The sequence below is a fragment of the Elephas maximus genome, chromosome 19 (assembly GCF_024166365.1).
Source record: "Elephas maximus indicus isolate mEleMax1 chromosome 19, mEleMax1 primary haplotype, whole genome shotgun sequence".
NCBI classification, from domain to species: domain Eukaryota; kingdom Metazoa; phylum Chordata; class Mammalia; order Proboscidea; family Elephantidae; genus Elephas; species Elephas maximus.
Window position 1 is genome coordinate 9375257 of NC_064837.1, and position 19124 is coordinate 9394380.

The following is a 19124-nucleotide window of genomic DNA, read 5'->3' on the forward strand; positions in this document are numbered from 1 at the left end:
TGCCCACCATTTTATGATCCAATGTGATTTTCCTATGTATTAAAATCCTAACCTCTATGATGTAAATGAGGTGGAATTAGAGGCAGTTATATTAATGAGGCAGGACTCAAATCTACAGGATTAGGTTGTATCTTGAGTCGATTTCTTTTGAGATATAAATGAGAGAATCCAGCAGAGAGAGGGACCTCCTGCTGTCAAGAAGAAAGAGCTAGGAGCAGAACATATCCTTTTGACCTGGGGCCCTGTGCTGAGAGGCTCCTACAGCAGGGTAAGATTGACAGCAAGGACCTTCCCCCAGAGCCAACAGAGAAAGAAAGCCTTTACCTGGAGCTGGTGTTCTGAATTCAGACATCTAGCCTCCTAGACTGGGAAGGAATAAATTTCTGTTTGTTAGAGCCATCCACTTGTGGTATTTCTGTAGTAGTACTGGATAACTAAGACACAGAGTCTGCAATCTAACAAGATCCTCGGGTGATTTACACTCACTTCTATATTTGAGAAGTGCTGTTTTAGAGGAGTTTCTTGGTTCCCTTAGGAAGATCCATGATATCCCTGAAATTATATGTAACATTACTTACGAGTAGTGATCACTGTTACTTATTAGACCAATCACTAGAAAAGGACATCATGTTTAAGTCAAGCAGAGGGCCCATGAAAATCTTCAACGAGATGGATTGACACAATAGCCACAAAAACAGACTCAAACACACCCATGATCATGAAGATGGCACAAAACGGGGCACATTTTGTTCTAAGTAAGGTTGCCACGAGTTGGAGCCAACTCAATGGCAACTAACAAAAACACTTCTCTGTGTTTAGGGCACAAATGAGGTTTTAGTGTCTGAATCTTGCCACTCATTTCTCCTTTCTTATGGGTTCTCAAATGCGGGGGAGATAGTCAGGAAAAAATAGACAAATAGGGAACTCAATACAGAAAAGAAGCTGTAAACCACAACATCTGAGTGAGCACCTGAAACTTGCCAATACCCACTTAACGGAGCCTGGTGCATAAGACTCAAAGCCTAGAGACCTGAATAGGAATATATAGATGCCTGGGTCAATGGGGCAAACCAAGACATTTATCCCACAGCCACGTGAGCAAGGATGGTTAGTCAGCCTCACCCTCCCAGGTATAGCTGGAGCTGCTGGAACAAATATGAAGGGCCTGACTGGCCAGCCCAGAAAGGAAGGCTGGACCTTACTCATGGGGACAAATAAAGAGTGGAAGGGAACATGCTGTGCTGGTCATCAGAAGTGAAAAAAAAAGAAGGTGAATCTTGGTTCCTGTCATTGAACTGCAGTCATTTAACACACTCGGAGAATGTGGGCCTGTCAGGTTCACAGCTCCTCTTCCCTATGTGGGAAATTGGTAGGTGGGGTTGGCAAAGGGATGGAAATTCCCCCACCCAGCTCCACCTGGGTGTGTTTTATTGACTAAGCAAGGCATATGACTGTGTGGATCATAACAAATTATGGATAACATTGTGGAGAATGGGAATTCCAGAATACTTAACTGTGCTCATGAGGAACTTGTACATAGATCAAGAGGCAGTCATTTGAACAAAACAAGGGGATACTGTGTGGTTTAAAATCAGGAAAGGTATGTATCAGGGTTGTATCCTTTCACCATACTTATTCAATCTGTGTGCTGAACAAATAATCCAAGAAGCTGGACTATATGAAGAACTCAGCATCAGGTTTGGAGGAAGACTCATTAACAACTTGCATTATGCAGAAGACACAACCTTGCTTGCTGAAAGTGAAGGGGGCTTGAAGTACTTACTGATGAAGATCAAAGACCACAGTCTTCAGTATGAATTACACCTCAACAAAGAAAACAAAAATCCTCACAACTGGACCAATAAACAACATCATGATAAACAAGGAAAAGATTGAAGTTGTCAAGGATTTCATTTTACTTGGATCCATAATCAACACCCCTGGAAGCAGCAGTCAAGAAATCAAAGGACGCATTGCTTTAGACAAATCTGCTGCAAAAGATCTCTTTAAAGTGTTAAGAAGCAAATATGTTGCTTTGAGGACTAAGGTGCCCCTGACTCACACCGTGGTGTTTTCAATTAGCTCGCATGCATGCGAAAGCTGGACGATGAATAAGGAAGAATTTATGCCTTTGAATTGCAGTGCTGGCAAAGAATATTGAATATACCATGGACTACCAAAAGAGTGAACAAATCTGTCTTGGGGGAAGGACAGCCAGAATGCTCCTTAGAAGGAAGGATGGCAAGACTGTGTCTCACATACTTTGGACATGTCATCTGGAAGCATCAGTGCCTGGAAAAGGACATCATGCTTGGTAAAGTGGAAGGCCCGTGAAAAAGAGGAAGATCCTCAGTGAGATGGATTGACAAAGTGACTGCAACAATGGGCTGAAGCATAACAACTATTGTGACAGTGGCGCATGACCCAGCAGTGTTTCGTTCTGTTGTAATAGGGTCTGTATGAGTCGGAAGCAACTCGATGGCACCTAACAACAACGACAGCTCTACCTGAGATGGGTAGAGGGAGCAGAAGTCCCCACTCTGTAAGCTGAAGCAGAAACACAGTGAGAGAGGTTTCCATTGTAAAAATGGACAAAGAGTCTATGTTGTCAAAGTGATCCTTGTACAAGAAAAGTTAAGATGCTCTAGTCTGGAGCCAGTGCAGCAAATGGTTAACATGCTTGGGCAACTGACCCCAGGGCAACTAACAACAACAGTAACTTGCACAGACCCTGTCGTGCTGGGCTTTGCAGGGAGCTGCAGAGTTTCCAGGGGGATTGGAGAGGCCAGGTTACAATCAGGAAGCGTTGCTAAATAAGCACTGTTTTTGTTGTAAATTGTCTGAAGAGATCTGAAAAGAAGGTAATTGAATTCCCAAGGCTCCAGTCATTTGTTTTGACTTTTTTTCCCCCATTCTAAGTAAATATTTACTCTTCTACTTTTTTTTTTTCCTTAAAGAGTTCCCCAATATATATAAGCTTCAGGTCCCCAAAACCTGGCTCTGCCCCTGCCCCTTACCATACTGTGGTGAAGAAAACTAAAAAGTGGCTTCTCTCCACTAAAAGCTGACAAGATCTGCTCTAGAGTCCTCCCCTCTCCATTCCTGTTGAAAAAGAATGAGCTTCTTCCAAAACACCTTCATCCCTCCACTATGATGAGACAGAAGCCAACAGCCCCACTTATAGGGCTCCCGACACATGGGTGGAAATTCAGATTCTCCTAGAAGAAGTGTAAGTTCCCTTTACCCACTTGGAAAGTGCCTAATTAAAAACAAATTAGGAAAAACAATACCATCCCCTTCATGCTGCTCCTGCTTTGAATTCTTCATGTTCTCTGTTCTTTAAAGCTCTAAAAGTATGCAACTCTCCCATCCTCTGACCAAAGTTATTCGCTTTTTCTCACCACTTTCTAAATGCTCATCTTCCTGCAACTGGCCTTGGCTCTAAATCACGCCATTACCTTCAGGAAATGGGAGGACCAACAAGCCAAAACCCACTCAAGATCAGTGAGTAACATCTATAAAAAATATATATAGCATCCATAGCCAATTCAAAGTGCTGATGGCAAGATTAAATGAGATTATGCACATTGTCTTAATCATCTAGTGCTACCATAACTGAAATACCACAAATGGATGGCTTTAACAAAGAGGAATTTATTTTCTTACAGTCTAGTAGGTTACAAGTCCAAATTCAGGGCGTCGGCTTCCAGGGAAGGCTTTCTCTCTCTGTTGGCTCTGGAAGAAGGTTCTTGTTCTCAATCTTCCCCTGGTCAAGGAGCTTCTCAGGCGCAGGGACCCTGTGTCCAAAGGAAGTGCTCTGTTCCTGGTGCTGCTTTCTTGGTGGTATGAGGTCCCCCACTCTGTGCTTGCTTCCCTTTCCTTTTATCTCTTGAAAGATAAAAAGTGGTGCAGGCCACGCCCCAGGGAAACTCCCTTTACCTTGAATCAGGGAGGTGACCTGAGTAAGGATGGTGTTACAATCCCACCCTAATTCTCTTAACATAAAATTAAAATCACAAAATGGAGGACAACCACACATAGATTAACCAAGACGATACACATATTTTTAGGGGGACATAATTCAATCCATGACACACATGGACACTCTTCGTAAACCCAATGGTGTTACATTTGTAAGCGTAGCCATTCCTCACAACCCTGAGCTCTCCTCAGTGACATCTGTGGTGGAGAGAGATTCCAATATGCCATTCTGGAGATGTTTTTTTCTCATACTTAACTTCAGCCAGTGACCCTTCACCATTCAGGCAGGTAGTCTACGTTGATGTCTCAGGAGGAAAATAACAAAATATTCAAGTCTTTCTTTTGAGTTTTGAAATGTTAGAGACCAACATGAAGAGCAGGAATGTGGCTCCAGCAATAGATTTCATACAGAGGAGTCCCTGGGTTGTGCAAACGGTTACTGTACTTGGCTGCTAACTAAAAGTTTGGAGGTTCAAGCCCATCCAGGGGTACCTCAGAAGAAAGTCTTGGTGACCTCCTCCGGAATAATCAGCCGCCGACAACCCCGTGGATCACAGTTCTACTCTGACACGCATGGGTCACCATTAGTCAGAGTCGGCGTCATGGTCACTGGTCAGATATTGGTGTTAAAGCAAGGCTCCTCTTTCTCGCCCACCAGACCAGACTAGAGAAGGAAAGAGAGAAGGTAGAGCCTGGACAAGACCTTGAGGGACCATGTAGAAAAGTAGAGAGTCAACATAAGGATCCATCCATTCTTCACTCTTGCATCATAGAGAAATCTCTAAATATTGCCAGCACTTGGGGACCACGTGGGAGCTCAGTGAGCACTTGCAGACCACCAGTCTCCATCTGGGCAAGCACCAGGGACAGGCTCTGCTGCTCTGTCTATCTTTATGTCCAGCAACATCCAACAGACCATTTGTTGACTGTCCTGCAGAAGTGACACCTGCAATGCCCTGATTTTTTTGTTGTTGTTGCCATCTAACTTACTCCCTGTGGACAACCTTTCTTGGAACTAGATGGAGAGAGTACTGTCTCAGAAACCACAAGAGAAAAGAGTTTCAAGAAGGAGTGACTGATCAGCTGTGTCAAATTCTGCTGAGAAGATGGGTAAAATGGATGTTGTTCCTGTGTTTGCAAAGAGTCATAAACTCACTGAAGTTGTTCTTGTGCTGTTGTATCATGCTTTGCACAAAATAATGACATCATTGCCCCTGTTGTGTTAATGAGCACCAGGCAGTCAGTGTGATGTGGTACAAATGGCCCCATTAGGAAGACATGAGAGAGCTGGGTCATAGCCCCTGCTGACTGAGTCCCAGCTACCTTTAATTGAGAATCTAGTTCATGCTTGGCACTGAGTTAAGCACCTATCATATTATATCTCATTTAATACAACAGCTCTACAAGGTACTTTTATTACATCCATTTTACAAAATTTCCAAGGTCAGGGTGCCGGCCAATTCTGGTGACCAGTATGCCTTATAGTGTGTTGGTGACAAGAATGGACTTTGGACTGGGACAGACCTGAATTAGAATCTTGGTGCTGCTACTGACTGACCACACGGCTTCATTTCTCTATGTCTTGGTTTCCTTACCTGTAAAATGATCAAAGTGAATAAGCAAATCACCATCACCCCTTTCAACTCTACTTTCTATGATTGTAGATTTTGTTCTTCAAGGGTACCATGCAGAAGGAAAGGTGAAATTCTGGGGATTTCAACCCACGCCTGACACTTTTTATTTTTTAATTGTGATTTAAGTGAAAGTTAGCAAATCAAGTCAGCCTCTCATACAAAAATTTCTATACACCTTGCTACGTACTCCTAATTGCTCTTCCTCTAATGAGACAGCACATTCTTTCTCTCTACCCTCTCCCCTCCAGAAAGGAGCTGCCCACATAGTCTCATGTGTCTACTTGAGCCAAGAAGCTCAACTCCTCACCAGTATCATTTTCTGTCTTATAGTCCAGTTCAATCTCTGTCTGAAGAATTGGCTTTAGGAATGGTTCCTGTCTTGGGCAAACAGAAGTTCTGGGGACCATGACCTCTGGGGTCCTTCTAGTCTCAGTCAGACTATTAAACCTGGTCTTTTTATAAGAATTTGAGGTCTGCATCCCACTGCTCTCCTGCTCCATCAGTGATTCTCTGTTGTGTTCCTTGTCAGGGCAGTCATTGGTTGTAGCTGGGCACCATCTAGTTCTTCTGGTCTCAGGGTGATGTAGCCTCTGATTTATGTGGCCCTTTCTGTCTCTTGTGCTCATAATTATCTTGTGTCTTTGGTGTTCTTCATTCTGCTTTGTTCCAGGTGGGTTGACACCAATTGATGCATCTTAGCTGGCTGCTTGCTAGTGTTTACGGCCCCAGACACCAGTCACCAAAGTGAGATGCAGAATTTTTTCTTCATAGATTTTATGATACCAATTGACTGAGATGTCCCCTGAAACCATGGTCCCCAGATCCCCGCCTCTGCTACTCTGGCCTTCGAAGAGTTCGGTTTATTCAGGAAATTTCTTTGCTTTTGGTTTGGTCCAGTTGTGCTGACCTATCCTGTATTGTGTGTTGTTTTTATCTTCACCTAAAATAGTTCTTGTCTACTCTCTAATTAGTGAATATCCCTCTCTCTCCTTCCCTCCCCACACCCATAACCATCAAAGAATATTTTCTTCTCCATGCCTGACACTCTTGAACAACCAAAGATGTACCCTGTCTGTCATCAGATTGTCTTCCCAAATCTGCTCAAAGATACATGACCTATTGTTACTGCTGTTACTGCTGCCACTCTTGAGACTGAGGGACCAAGTGCAGCCTCGTGGGGTATTCTTCACTCAGTGGGTGCCAGGCAATGTGTAAGCTGATGAGGTGGTGATGAATGGGCATTTCATCCACACTAGCTTGGTGCTGGGTTATTGCAGGGGAGTGGCTGGAGGAGCAGCAATCAAGAGTACCTTCCCTCTTTTCTGGAAAGAACCTGAGATAAATGACTTTGTTACAAATACTGACTGGAGCCTCTTATAAACATTTCAAGGGAATACAGAGCTGTTTGGTCTGGAGTAAAGAGGATCAAGGAGAGACACAAGGAATGCCCTCTGAGCATAGCCATTTCTGACAATTGATGCTTTCGGCTCACTAAAGAACGTCACGCATATTCCGTCCACAGCAAAGGGCTGTGAAATGGGAGGGGAATTTCTTCTGTATTGCTCCAGAGAATGAATGAGGGCCAATGAGTAGAAGTTATAGGAGAGACCAGTTTCAGCTCAGCATAAGAGACGGAATAGCAGAGCTTTGGAGTCAACCAGCTGCGTGACTTGAAGAATGTCATTTAACTTTCTTTACCTCAGGGTTCTCTTCTGTAAAAAGGGAATGAAGTGTTTAAAGTGTTTAGCGTTGTGCCTAGGCCACGTTATCTCTGATTTCACCAGGTTTAGAAAGAGCATTTTAACATAACACTTTAACAGTATGTGAAGCCAACAGGTCATACATAAGCCTCTGAGACTGCAAGGCTTCAGATCAATGATCACTCAACAAGGAAGAAGGATTTCTGCATGGAGATGGGCTTTGTCCAACCAAGGACCCAAAGTCTGGGCAATGCCTCTTGTGCAGCTCATCAACTGCAGGTCCGCTTTGACATATGCTTCCAAAACAGAGTTCTTGTTTTGTTTTGCTTTACTTGGTTTTTTTTGTTTGTTTGTTTTCCAGAAAAGGACAAAAGAGCAGGAAAATGTATAAGAAGCACTAGAAGTTCCTTTACATGGATCCTCAGGGCAGTGGATTCTGAGACTCCTGAATAGGAAAGGGGAGGATGCACTGCCGTCAGGAACATGCTTGCTTTAGGCTGTGTGAGGAGAGGCCTCCCAGCACAGTGGCCCACACTGTTGAGTATCTCAAGGCTGTCTCCATGGCAACCCGTGGCTGAGAGGCCATGGCTGCCAGATCACAAAATGGCACAGCTAACCTCACCCACACTGATGCCTGAAGGCCCAGACACCCCAGTGGATGCAAAACCTTGGTCTTCACTCCTGAACTAAAATATCTGAGGAGATTTCACAGTCTGTCAAAAGATTTTTTTTTTTTGTTATAGCAGCAGAAACTTTTTGTTGTATACTGAAGCAAATGGAATGAGATAAATGTCTTAGCTGTTCTGGTCAAGGCCAGGATGAGGGGCTGCAGATTCTCCCACCTCTGAGATGGTTCATGAAGCACACCTGTGGTGTAGGGGGTGCTCCAAGATTCCACAGGGAAATGTGCTTGAAAGTCCCTGGTCTAGAGTCTGAGTGCTATAGGAGTTAGAAGAAGAGGAAGATCCTGAGAACTGGAGGAGTCAAGGACAGCTTCATGGAAGAAGCGGGATCTGAGCTAATCCTTGAAGGATGGATTGTATGTGGTGGGCTACTAATCAAAAGCCACTGAACCAATTCATGCTACAAGTTCAATGGTTTGGCAGGGGGCTCTGCTCCATATAACCACTCTACACCATCTCATTATGCCTCTATCTAACCCAGTACTTCAGGATTTTCCCCAAAAGGGGAAGAAAGGAGTGAAAAGCTGAACACTGGCCATAAAATGCTTCCACCTGGAAGTAACTTTGGCTCTCATTTCACAGGCCAAAGCCAGCCACATGGCCAGACCCAACATCAAAGGGATGGGAAATACAATGCTTCCCTGTGCATAAGAGGAAAGCCCAGAAACCAAACCTATTGCTGTCGAGTTGATTCTGACTCATGGTAACTCTATGTGTGTCAGAGTAGAACTGTGCTCCATAGGGGTTTCAATGGCTGTAATGTTATGGAAGCAGATAACCAGGCCTTTCTTCCACAGTGCTGCTGGGTGGATTCAAACCACCGATCTTTCAGTTAGTATCCAAGTGCAAACCATTTGTGCCACCTAGGAACCTTCTAAAAGGGAAAGGGAACCTGTTATTGGTGAACTGTATGCCACACAGAGCATTCTAGTATGTAAATGTACCAGATTTTTTCTAACTATTCCCTTGTCCTTGAAAAAGCTTTTAATAGAGTTGACATCTGGGCCAAGATTTAGGACAGAGATCATGGTAAGTGTTAGCTGAGTTTTTAATGGCCAGAGTTGAAACCAGGGCCCAGACAGGGATGGGAAACCTGGGAGTGTTGCTCGAGTTCCAGAGCTTTCCACAATGTCCAGGAAGCTATGTGTGTATAGAGAATTCCAGGAAGAAATCATGTTACTATGAGACAGCCATGAAGTCAGAAGTTCAGAAGATGATTCAAGACATTCCTTTACTTGCACATTGAGTCTCCATTCAATCCCTAGCATCTTCGTTGGAAGGATGTCAAAAGTTCCTTTCCTCTCTGATCTCCCCTAGCCTCATCTTTCTACCTTTCATGATCATCCTATTTTATTTTTTCTTCACCTTTGCCTCCCCCTTCCCATTCCAGTGTCCCAGCCTCATTCTGGAGAAACTCCATAGACTCCTCAATTCTGAGCATTTCCCCTGACTGTGCCGAAGTGCAGGGCTGACTCTTATGGGCCATAAGCCCACAAAAGAAGGGTTGAATATTTCCAATTCTTTGACATGGAGCGTCTGCACCCTTTGTCTTGCAGATATTAATTATGTATGCAAGGCACATAGGGGACTGGTAAGTGGCACTTGAAAATGGAACTAGTCAACCTCTTGGGTTCCAAATCAGAACATGAATGTTGAATGTGGAAGGGTCACATTAAAAATCTCTGACTATCTCTACAGGATCAAATTGACAACAGCAACTCAATTTTTTTTTTAACTCAAAAGGTTAGATAGGAAGCTTAAGGGGCAGTGAGTTTGTACTAAGAGGGAGGAACAATTTGGAAAATGAGAGCAAGAATGGTTGCACAACTTGAAGAATGTAACCAGTGTCAATGAACTGTGCATGTAGAAATTGTTGATTTGGTGTATGTTCTGCTGTGCATATTTTCAACAAAAGTAAATAAATAAATAAATCTTTAACAATAGCAGGTGAGACACAGAAGTAAGCACAAATGAGGAATACCGTTCCGATATGGTAGGGATTGCCAAGGAACCACGGAATGGTTAGATTACAGAAGATGGAAGAAACAAGGATCTTCCTCTAAAATGCCTACTCTGAATTCAGATTTCCAGCCTCCCGAACTGAGAAAATAAATTTCTGTTCTTTAAAGCTAAAGGAAAAAAAAAAAATCTGTTCCCATAGGCATGTGAACAGTGGTAAGAGATTTAAAGTCACATTTGGAAGGAAGATGGCCCATCTGCCCTCTGCTAATATGATTGGTCAGAGTCCAAGTCATTAACTGAGCCGTATATATTGAAGAGTGGGATCACTCTATTTGAAAAGGACAGACAACAATCAATTCATCAATATCTCTCTCTCTTTTTTTTTCTGTTTTTTTTAAAATTTTTATTGTGCTTTAAGTGAAAGTTGGACTCTCATACCAAAATTTATAAACACCTTGCTATATACTCCTAACTGCTCTCCCCCTAATGAGACAGCACACTCCTTCCCTCACTCTCTCTTTTCGTGACCATTCAGCGAGCTTCTGACCCCCTCTGCCCTCCCATCTGCCCTTCAGACAGGAGATGCCAACATAGTCTCATGTGTCTACTTGATCCAAAAAGCTCATTCTTCACCAGTATCATTGTCTATCCCATAGTCCAGTCCAATCCCTGTCTGAAGAGTTGGCATGGGGAACGGATCCTACCTAGGACTAACAGAAGGTCTGGAGACCATGACTTCCGGGGCCATTCTAGTCTCAGTCAGACCATTAAGTTTGGTCTTTTTACAAGAATTTGAGGTCTGCATCCCACTGCTCTCCTGCTCCCTCAGGGGTTCTCTGTTGTGTTCCTTGTCAGGACAGTCATCGGTTGTACCAGGCAGCATCTAGTTCTTCTGAACTCAGGCTAATGTAGTCTCTAATTTATGTCGCCCTTTCTGTCTCTTGGGCTCCTAATTACCTTGTGTCTTTGGAGTTCTTCTCCTTTGTTCCAGGTGGGTGGAGACCAATTGATGCATCTTAGATGGCCACTTGCTAGTGTTTAAGACCCTGGATGCCACTCTTCAAAATGGGAGGCAGAATGTTTTCTTAATAGATTTTATTATACCAATTGACTTAGATGTCCCCTGAAACAATGGTTCCCAAACCCGTGCCCCTGCTACGCTGGCCCTCAGAGCATTCAGTTTATTCAGGAAACTTCTTTGCTTTTGATTTAGTCCAGTTGTGCTGACCTCTCCTGTATTGTGTGTTGTCTTTCCCTTCACCTAAAATAGTTCTTACTATTAACCATCTCCCTCCCTCCCTTCCCACTCATAACCACCAAAAAATATTCTCTTCTCTGTTTAAACTATTTCTCAAATTCTTAAAATAGTGGTCTTATACAATATTTGTCTTTTTGCAGCTGACTAATTTCACTCAACATAATGCCTTCCAGATTCCTTCGTGTTATGAAATGTTTCATGGATTCATCACTGTTCTTTATCAGTGCATAATATTCCATTGTGTGAGTATACCATAATTCATTTATCCATTCATCATTGATGGGCCCCTTGGTTGCTTCCATCTTTTTGCTATTGTAAACAGTGCTGCAGTGAACACGGGTGTGCATATATCTGTTCGTGTAAAGGCTCTTATTTTTCTGAGATATATTCCAAGCAGTGGGATTGCTGGATCATTTGGAAGTTCTGTTTCTAGTTTCTTAAGGAAGCACCAAATCGATTTCCAAAGTAGTTGTACCATTTCACATTCCCACCAGCAGTGTATAAGTGTTCCAGTCTCTCCACAACCTCTCCAACATTGATTATTTTGTGTTTCTTGGATTAATGCCAGCCTTGTTGAGAATTACTTTGTAGTTTTGATTTGCAGTTTTTTTTTTTTTTTTTTTTAATGGCTAATGATCGTGAGCATTTCCTCATGTATCTGTTAGCCACCTGAACTACTTCTTCGATGAATGTCTGTTCATATCCTTTGCCCATTTTTTAATTGGGTTATTTGTCTTTTTGTAGTTGAGTTTCTGCAGTATCATGTAGATTTTACCAATCAGACACTGATCGGAAATGTCATAGCTAAAAACTTTTTCCCAGTCTGGAGGTAATCTTTTTACTCTTTTGGTGAAGTCTTTGGATGAGCATAGGTGTTTGACTTTTAGGAGCTCCCAGTTATCTCGTTTCCCTTCTGCATAGTTAGTAATGTCTTGTATTCTGTTTATGCCATGTATTAGGGCCCCTAACGTTTCTATTTTTTCTTCCATGATCTTTATTGTTTTAGATTTTATATGTAGGTCTTTGATCCATTTTGTGTTCGTTTTTGTGCATGGTGTGAGGCATGGGTCTTGTTTCATTTTTTGGAGATGGAGATCCAGTTATGCCAGCACCATTTGTTAAAAAGACTGTCCTTTCCCCATTTAACTGTTCTGGGACCTTTTTCAAATATCAGCTGCTCATATGTGGGTGGATTTATGTCTGGATTCACAATTCTGTTCCATTGGTCTATGTATCTGCTGTTGTACCAGTACCAAGCTGTTTTGACTACTGTGGCAGTATAATAGGTTCTAAAAACAGGGTGAGGCTTCCCACTTTGTTCTTCTTTTTCAGTAATGTTTTATTTATCCAGGGCCTCTTTCCCTTCCATACGAAGCTGGTGATTTTTTTCTCCATCACATTAAAAAATGTCGTTGGACTTTGGATGGGAATTGCATTGTATCTATAGATGGCTTTTAGTAGAACAGACATTTTTACAATGTTAAGCCTTCCTATCCATGAGCAAGGTATGTTTTTCCACTTATGTAGGTCTCTTTTGGTGTCTTGCAGTAATGTCTTGTAGTTTTCTATGTATAGGTCTTTACGTCTCTGGTAAGATTTATTCTTAAATATTTTATCTTCTTGGGGGCTACTGTAAATGGCATTGATTTGGTGACTTCCAATTTGATGTTCTTTTTGTTAGTGTAGAGGAATCCAACTGATTTTTCTATGTTTATCTTTATTGTGATGTTCTGCTGAACTCTTCCATTAGTATCAGTAGTTTTCTTGAGGATTCTTTAGGATTTTCTGTGTGTAAGATCATGTCATCTAAAAATAGATATACTTTTACTTCTTCCTTACCAATCTGTATGCCCATTTTTTCTTTATCTGGCCTAACTGCTCTGGCTAGGACCTCCAGCACAATGTTGAATAAGAGTGGTGATAAAGGGCCTCCTTGTCTGGTTTCTGTTCTCAAGGGGAATGCTTTCAGACTTTCTCCATTTAGGATGATGTTGGCTGTTGGTTTTGCATATGTGCCCTTTATTATGTTGAGGAATTTTCCTTCTATTCCTATCTTGCTGAGAGTTTTTATCATGAATGGGTGTTGAACTTTGTCAAATGCCTTTTCTGCATCAATTGATAAAATCATGTGATTCTTGTCTTTCATTTTATTTGTAGGATGTATTACATTAATTGTTTTTCTAATGTTGAACCATCCCTGCATACCTGGTATGAATCCCACTTGGTCATGGTGAATTATGTTTTTGATATGTTGTTGAATTCTATTGGCTAGAATTTTGTCAAGGATTTTTGCAGCTGAGTTCATAAGGGATATAGGTCTGTAATTTTCTTTTTTTGTAGTATCTTTACCTGGTTGTAGTATCAGGGATATGCTGGCTTCATAGAATGAGTTTGGGAGTATTCCGTCCTTTTCTGTGTTCTGAAATACCTTTAGTAGTAGTGGTGTTAATTTTTCTCTCAAAGTTTGGTAGAACTCTGCAGTGAAGCCGTCAGGGCCAGGGCATTTTTTTGTTGGGAATTTTTTGATTACCTTTTCAATCTCTTCTTTTGTTATGGGCCTATTTAGTTGTTTTACCTCTGTGTTAGTTTAGGCAGGTAGTGTATTTCTAGAAATTCATCCATTTCTTCTAGGTTTTCAAATTTGTTAGAGTGCAATTTTTCGTAGTAATCTGTTACGATTCTCTGAATTTCAGTTGGGTCTGTTGTAATATTGCCCATCTCATTGCTTATTCAGATTATTTGCTTCCTCTCCTGTTTTTCTTTTGTCGGTTTGGCCAATGGTTTATCAATTTTGTTAATTTTTTCAAAGAACCAGCTTTTGGTCTTGTTAACTCTTTCAATTGTTTTTCTGTTTTCTGTTTCATTTAGTTCTGCTCTAATTTTAATTATTTCCTTTCTTCTAGTGCCTTAAGGTTTCTTTTGTTGCTCTCTATTTGTTCAAGTTGTAGGGATAATTCTTTGATTTTTGCCCTTTCTTCTTTTTGTATGTGTGCATTTATTGATATAAATTGACCTCTGAGCACTGCTTTTGCTGTGTCCCAAAGGTTCTGATAGGAAGTGTTTTCATTCTCATTGGATTCTATGAATTTCTTTATTCCATCCTTAATGTCTTCTATAACCCAGTCTTTTTTGAGCAGGATAATGTTCAGTTTCCAAGTGTTTGATTTCTTTTCCCTGATTTTTCTGTTGTTGATTTCTACTTTTATGGCCTTATGGTCAGAGAAAATGCTTTGTAATATTTTGATGTTTTAGGTTCTACTAAGGCTTACTTTATGACCTAATATGTGGTCTCTTCTAGAGAATGTTCCATGTGCACTAGAAAAGAAAGTATACTTGGCTGCTGTTGGGTGGAGTGTTCTGTATATGTCTCTAAGGTCGAGTTGGTTGATTGTGTCTTTATTGAGCTTCTTTCTGGATGTTCTGTCCTTCACTGAAAATGGTGTGTTGAAGTCTCCTACTATAATTGTGGAGGTGTCTGTCTCACTTTTCAGTTCTGTTAAAGTTTGTTTTGTGTACCTTGCAGCCCTGTCACTGGGTGCATAAATATTTAATATGGTTATATCCTCCTGATATATCGTCCCTTTAATCATTATATAGAGTCCTTCCTTATCCTTTGTGGTAGATTTAACTTTAAAGTCTATTTTGTCATAAATTAGTATTGCCACTCCTGCTCTTTTTCGATTGTTATTTGCTTAATATATATTTTTCCATCCTTTCAATTTTTGTCTGTTTGTGTCTCTTAGTCTAAGGTGTGTCTCTTGTAGGCAGCATACAAACGGATTGTGTTTTTTTATCTGTTCGGCCACTCCCTGTCTCTTTATCGGTGCATTTAGTCCATTAACATTCAGTGTAATTATGGGTAGGTATGAGTTTTTTTTTTTTTTATGAGTTTAGTGCTGTCAATTTGATGTCTTTTTTTGTGTGTTGTTGACAGTTTCTTTTCCCACTTAATTTTTTGTGCCAAGTAGTTTATCTTTATATATTGTCTTTGCCTCTTATTTGTTGTAGTTGATTTTGTTTCTGCTGAGTCTCTATTTTTTTCTTGTATTTTATTTTGATGAGTAGGATAGTTAGTCTCCTTTGTGGTTACCTTAATATTTACCCCTATTTTTCTAAGTTTAAACTTAACTTTTATTTCTTTGTATCATCACATCTTCCTCTCCATATGGAAGGTGTATGATTACATTTCTTAGTCCTTTATTGTTTTAATGTTGTCTTCATTTACATAATAAAATCACTGTTTCCCTGTTGTGAGCATTTTTTTTTTATCTTGATTTATTTTTGTGATTTTCCTGTCTGGGTTGACATCTGATTACTCTGTCCAGTGTTCTAGTCTTGGCTTGATACCTGATATTATTGATCTTCTAACCAAAGAACTCCCTTTACTATTTCCTGTAGTTTTGGTTTGGTTTTTAAGAATTCCCTAAACTTCTGTTTATCTGGAAATGCCCTAATTTCACCTTCATATTTGAGAGATGGCTTTGCTGGATATATGATTCTTGGCTGGCTATTTTTCCCCTTCAATGTTTTAAGTCATCCCATTGCCTTCTTGCCTGCGTGGTTTCTGCTGAGTGGTCTGAGCTTATTTTTATTGACTGTCCTTTTTAGGTGACTTTCCTATTATCCCTAGCTGATCTTAAAATTCTCTCTTTATCTTTGGTTTTGGCAAGTTTGATTATGATATGTCCCTGTGATTTTCTTTTTAAAATCTTCAGAATCACCAATTCTGTCTTCCATTTGCTTGATTCTGCTTCTCTGACTTCCTACTGAGATGTCTAATTCTGTAATTTTATTATTAATCTTCTGAATTTCTGATTATTTTCTCTCGATGGATTCTTGCAGCTTTGTAATTTTTCATTATGTTTTGAATAACCTTTTTAATTTCTTCAACTCTTTTATCTGTGTGTTCCTTGGTTTGTTCTGCATATTGCCTGATCTCCTTCCTGATGTCTTAAAGAGTTCTGTATATTAATCCTTTGAATTCTGCATCCAATAATTCCAGGAAGACACCTTCATCCAGAAGATCCTTTGATTCTCTGTTTTGAGAGCTTGTTGAAGTGCTCACGGTCTGTTTCTTTATGTGGTTTTTCTATTGACTGTTGTCTCTGAGCCATCTATAAATTATTGTATTAGTTTATTTTATGGTTGCTTATTGTATCCTAGTTTCTTGCCTTGTTTTGTTTTGATATGCCCAAATGGGTTGCTTGTGAGTGAGCTATCTTGATTATTTTCACCTTTGGCACTGTGGCATCCTGTCACCAGTTGCCTAAAGCTGTTATCAGGTATATGAGCTTATGGGTCCATTCACTTTTCTTTTGTGGATTCAGCTCAGGTGTCCAAGTTGCTGATCATCGAGTGTGTGGTACAGGCTCTGTCCTACAGTCTTAGAGGGGCAGGCATATTTGGTGTAGGTGCTAGTATCTGGTTCCAGCAGGGGGTCACACTCTGAACAAGGCGGAGGCTGAAAACCATCCCCCGAGTGTCTCTGAGGAAAGCGTGTCCTTGTTCCCTACAGCATATCAGTGTGTGGGCTCTGCAAACAGACCATGGGACCCAATGCTTTTGATTGTAAGGACTGAGAGGTACCAGTTATCCTTGGACCCCTTTAGTGGGTGGCTGGGTGACCTGAGAATGAGAACCCACAGGGAAACAGAGACTGTTTTCAGAGCTTCCTGGAGCCAGGGTTCCAGTCAGAAAACCTTGTCACTGGGCTTTGGACCAAGCACTGAGGAGCAGATCATGGCTTCCTGACACAGTGCAAGCATGGCACGCAGGCCTGACCTTCAGGGGCAATCTCAACCCAGCCAGTGCACACAGGCAACATGCCCCTCTGGAATCTCAGATAAAACAGTCTTCACCAAACAAGATAAGTAACTTTGTCTATATTGCCCGCTACTCTTTCCTATCTATCTGATCCCCCCCTCCCTGCCCCAGGTGGCTTCATTAACATTGGAATTTCCTGGGGCAGGGAGGGAAGTGTTCCCAGGGGGTTTTATTTTTTCTAACCCATTCTCCTGGCCTGAGAGAAGCAGCAATTAACAATCCAAGAGAGAAAAATCCTTCTCTGACTTCCCTAAACTGGAATTATAATACACAACCAGCTCCAGCCAAGCAAAAGAGATCCACAGTCGGTGGTTTTCATTCCTACAGGGAACCAGGTGGCTATTATAATGCAAAGGCAATTCTGATAGAGATCTGACTATAATTGTTTTAGTGAAGCAGTGGAAAGACAAGTTTTGGAGGTCTGATACATCTCTAGTGTTTAAACAGATCCCTCACTGATCCATAGCAGGGAACTGAAGGCTAAAGCTCCACCCACACCACCTAACCACCTGCTAAAGGGGTCTGAGGATAGTGATGCCTACCAGTCTTTAGAGGTACAAGTATTGGGTGCCTAAGGTACAGTAGCAGAGCCCACTCACCAAAGTGCTCTGGGAATAGAGACACTCCTACCTCACTGGCACGTGAGGGAAGGCTGTAAGCATCCAGCCCTCCTCGGAGTGTGACCCCCTGCTGCTACTAGAATCTGGTGAATACAACTATCACCACTACTCCTCTAAGCTAATAGGTGACAGCCTACAACACACACTAGCTGACCCATAATCAGCACACCTAAGCTGATTCTATTCAAGAATAGTGAATGGACTCATAGGCTCATATATCTGGTAACAGCTCAAACCAGCTGGTAATAGGACATAAGTGATTCAAAGGCTACAACAATCAAGATAGGGCAATCTAGTAGCCCATCTGGGTATACTGAAACAAAACAAAACAAGAAGATAAGACTCAGTGAGCAAATGTAAAATTAATCATTACAATATCTTATAGACTGTTCGGAGACAGCAGTCAATATCAAATCACATAAAGAAGCAGACCATGATTGCTTCTACAACTCCCCAGATTAAGGAATCAAAATCTTTCCCAAATGAAGATACAATCCTGGAATTGCCAGATGTAAAATATAAAAAACTAATATACAGAATGCTTCAGGACATCAGGGATGACCTCAGAAATGAAATAAGGCTATCTACAGAAAAAGCCCAGAAAAAGCCAAGGAACACACAGATAAAGCAGTAGGAAAAATCAAAAAGATTATTCAAGAACATAGTGGAAAAATTAAAAAGCTGCAAGAATCCATAGAGAGACAGCATTCAGAAATCCAAAAGACTAACAACAGAATTAGACAACTCGATAGGAAGTCAGAGGAGCAGAATCGAGGAATTGGAATGCAGAGTGGGGGAGTTAGAGGATAAGGCAAATGACACCGATATAGTTGAAGAAAAATCAGATAAAAGAATTAAAAAAAAATGAAGAAACCCTAAGAATCATGTGGGACTCTATCAAGAAGAATAACTTGTGTGTGATTGGACTTCCAGAACAGGGAGGGATAACAGAAAATACAGAGAGAATAGTTGAAGTTCTGATGGCAGAAAACTTCCCTGGCATCATGAAAGATGAAAGGATGTCTACCCAAGTTGCTCATCGAACACCATATGAGATAGATTCCAAAAGAAAATCACCAAGGCATATTATCATCAAACTTGCCAAAACCAAAGATAAAGAGAAAATTTTAAAAGTAGCCGGGGATAAACGAAAAGTCACCTACAAAGGAGAATCAATAAGAAAAGTTCAGACTACTCAGCAGAAACCATGCAGGCAAGAAGGCAATGGGATGACATATAGAGCACTGAAGGAGAAAAACTGCCAGACAGGCATCATATATCCAGCAAAACTCTCTCTCAAATATGAAGGTGAAATTAAGACATTTACAGATAAACACAAGCTTAGAGAATTCACAAAAAGCAAACCAAAGCTACAAGAATTACTGAAGTAAATTCTTTGGTCAGAAAATCAATAATATCAGATACCAACACAAGATCACAGAACAGAACATCCTGATATCATC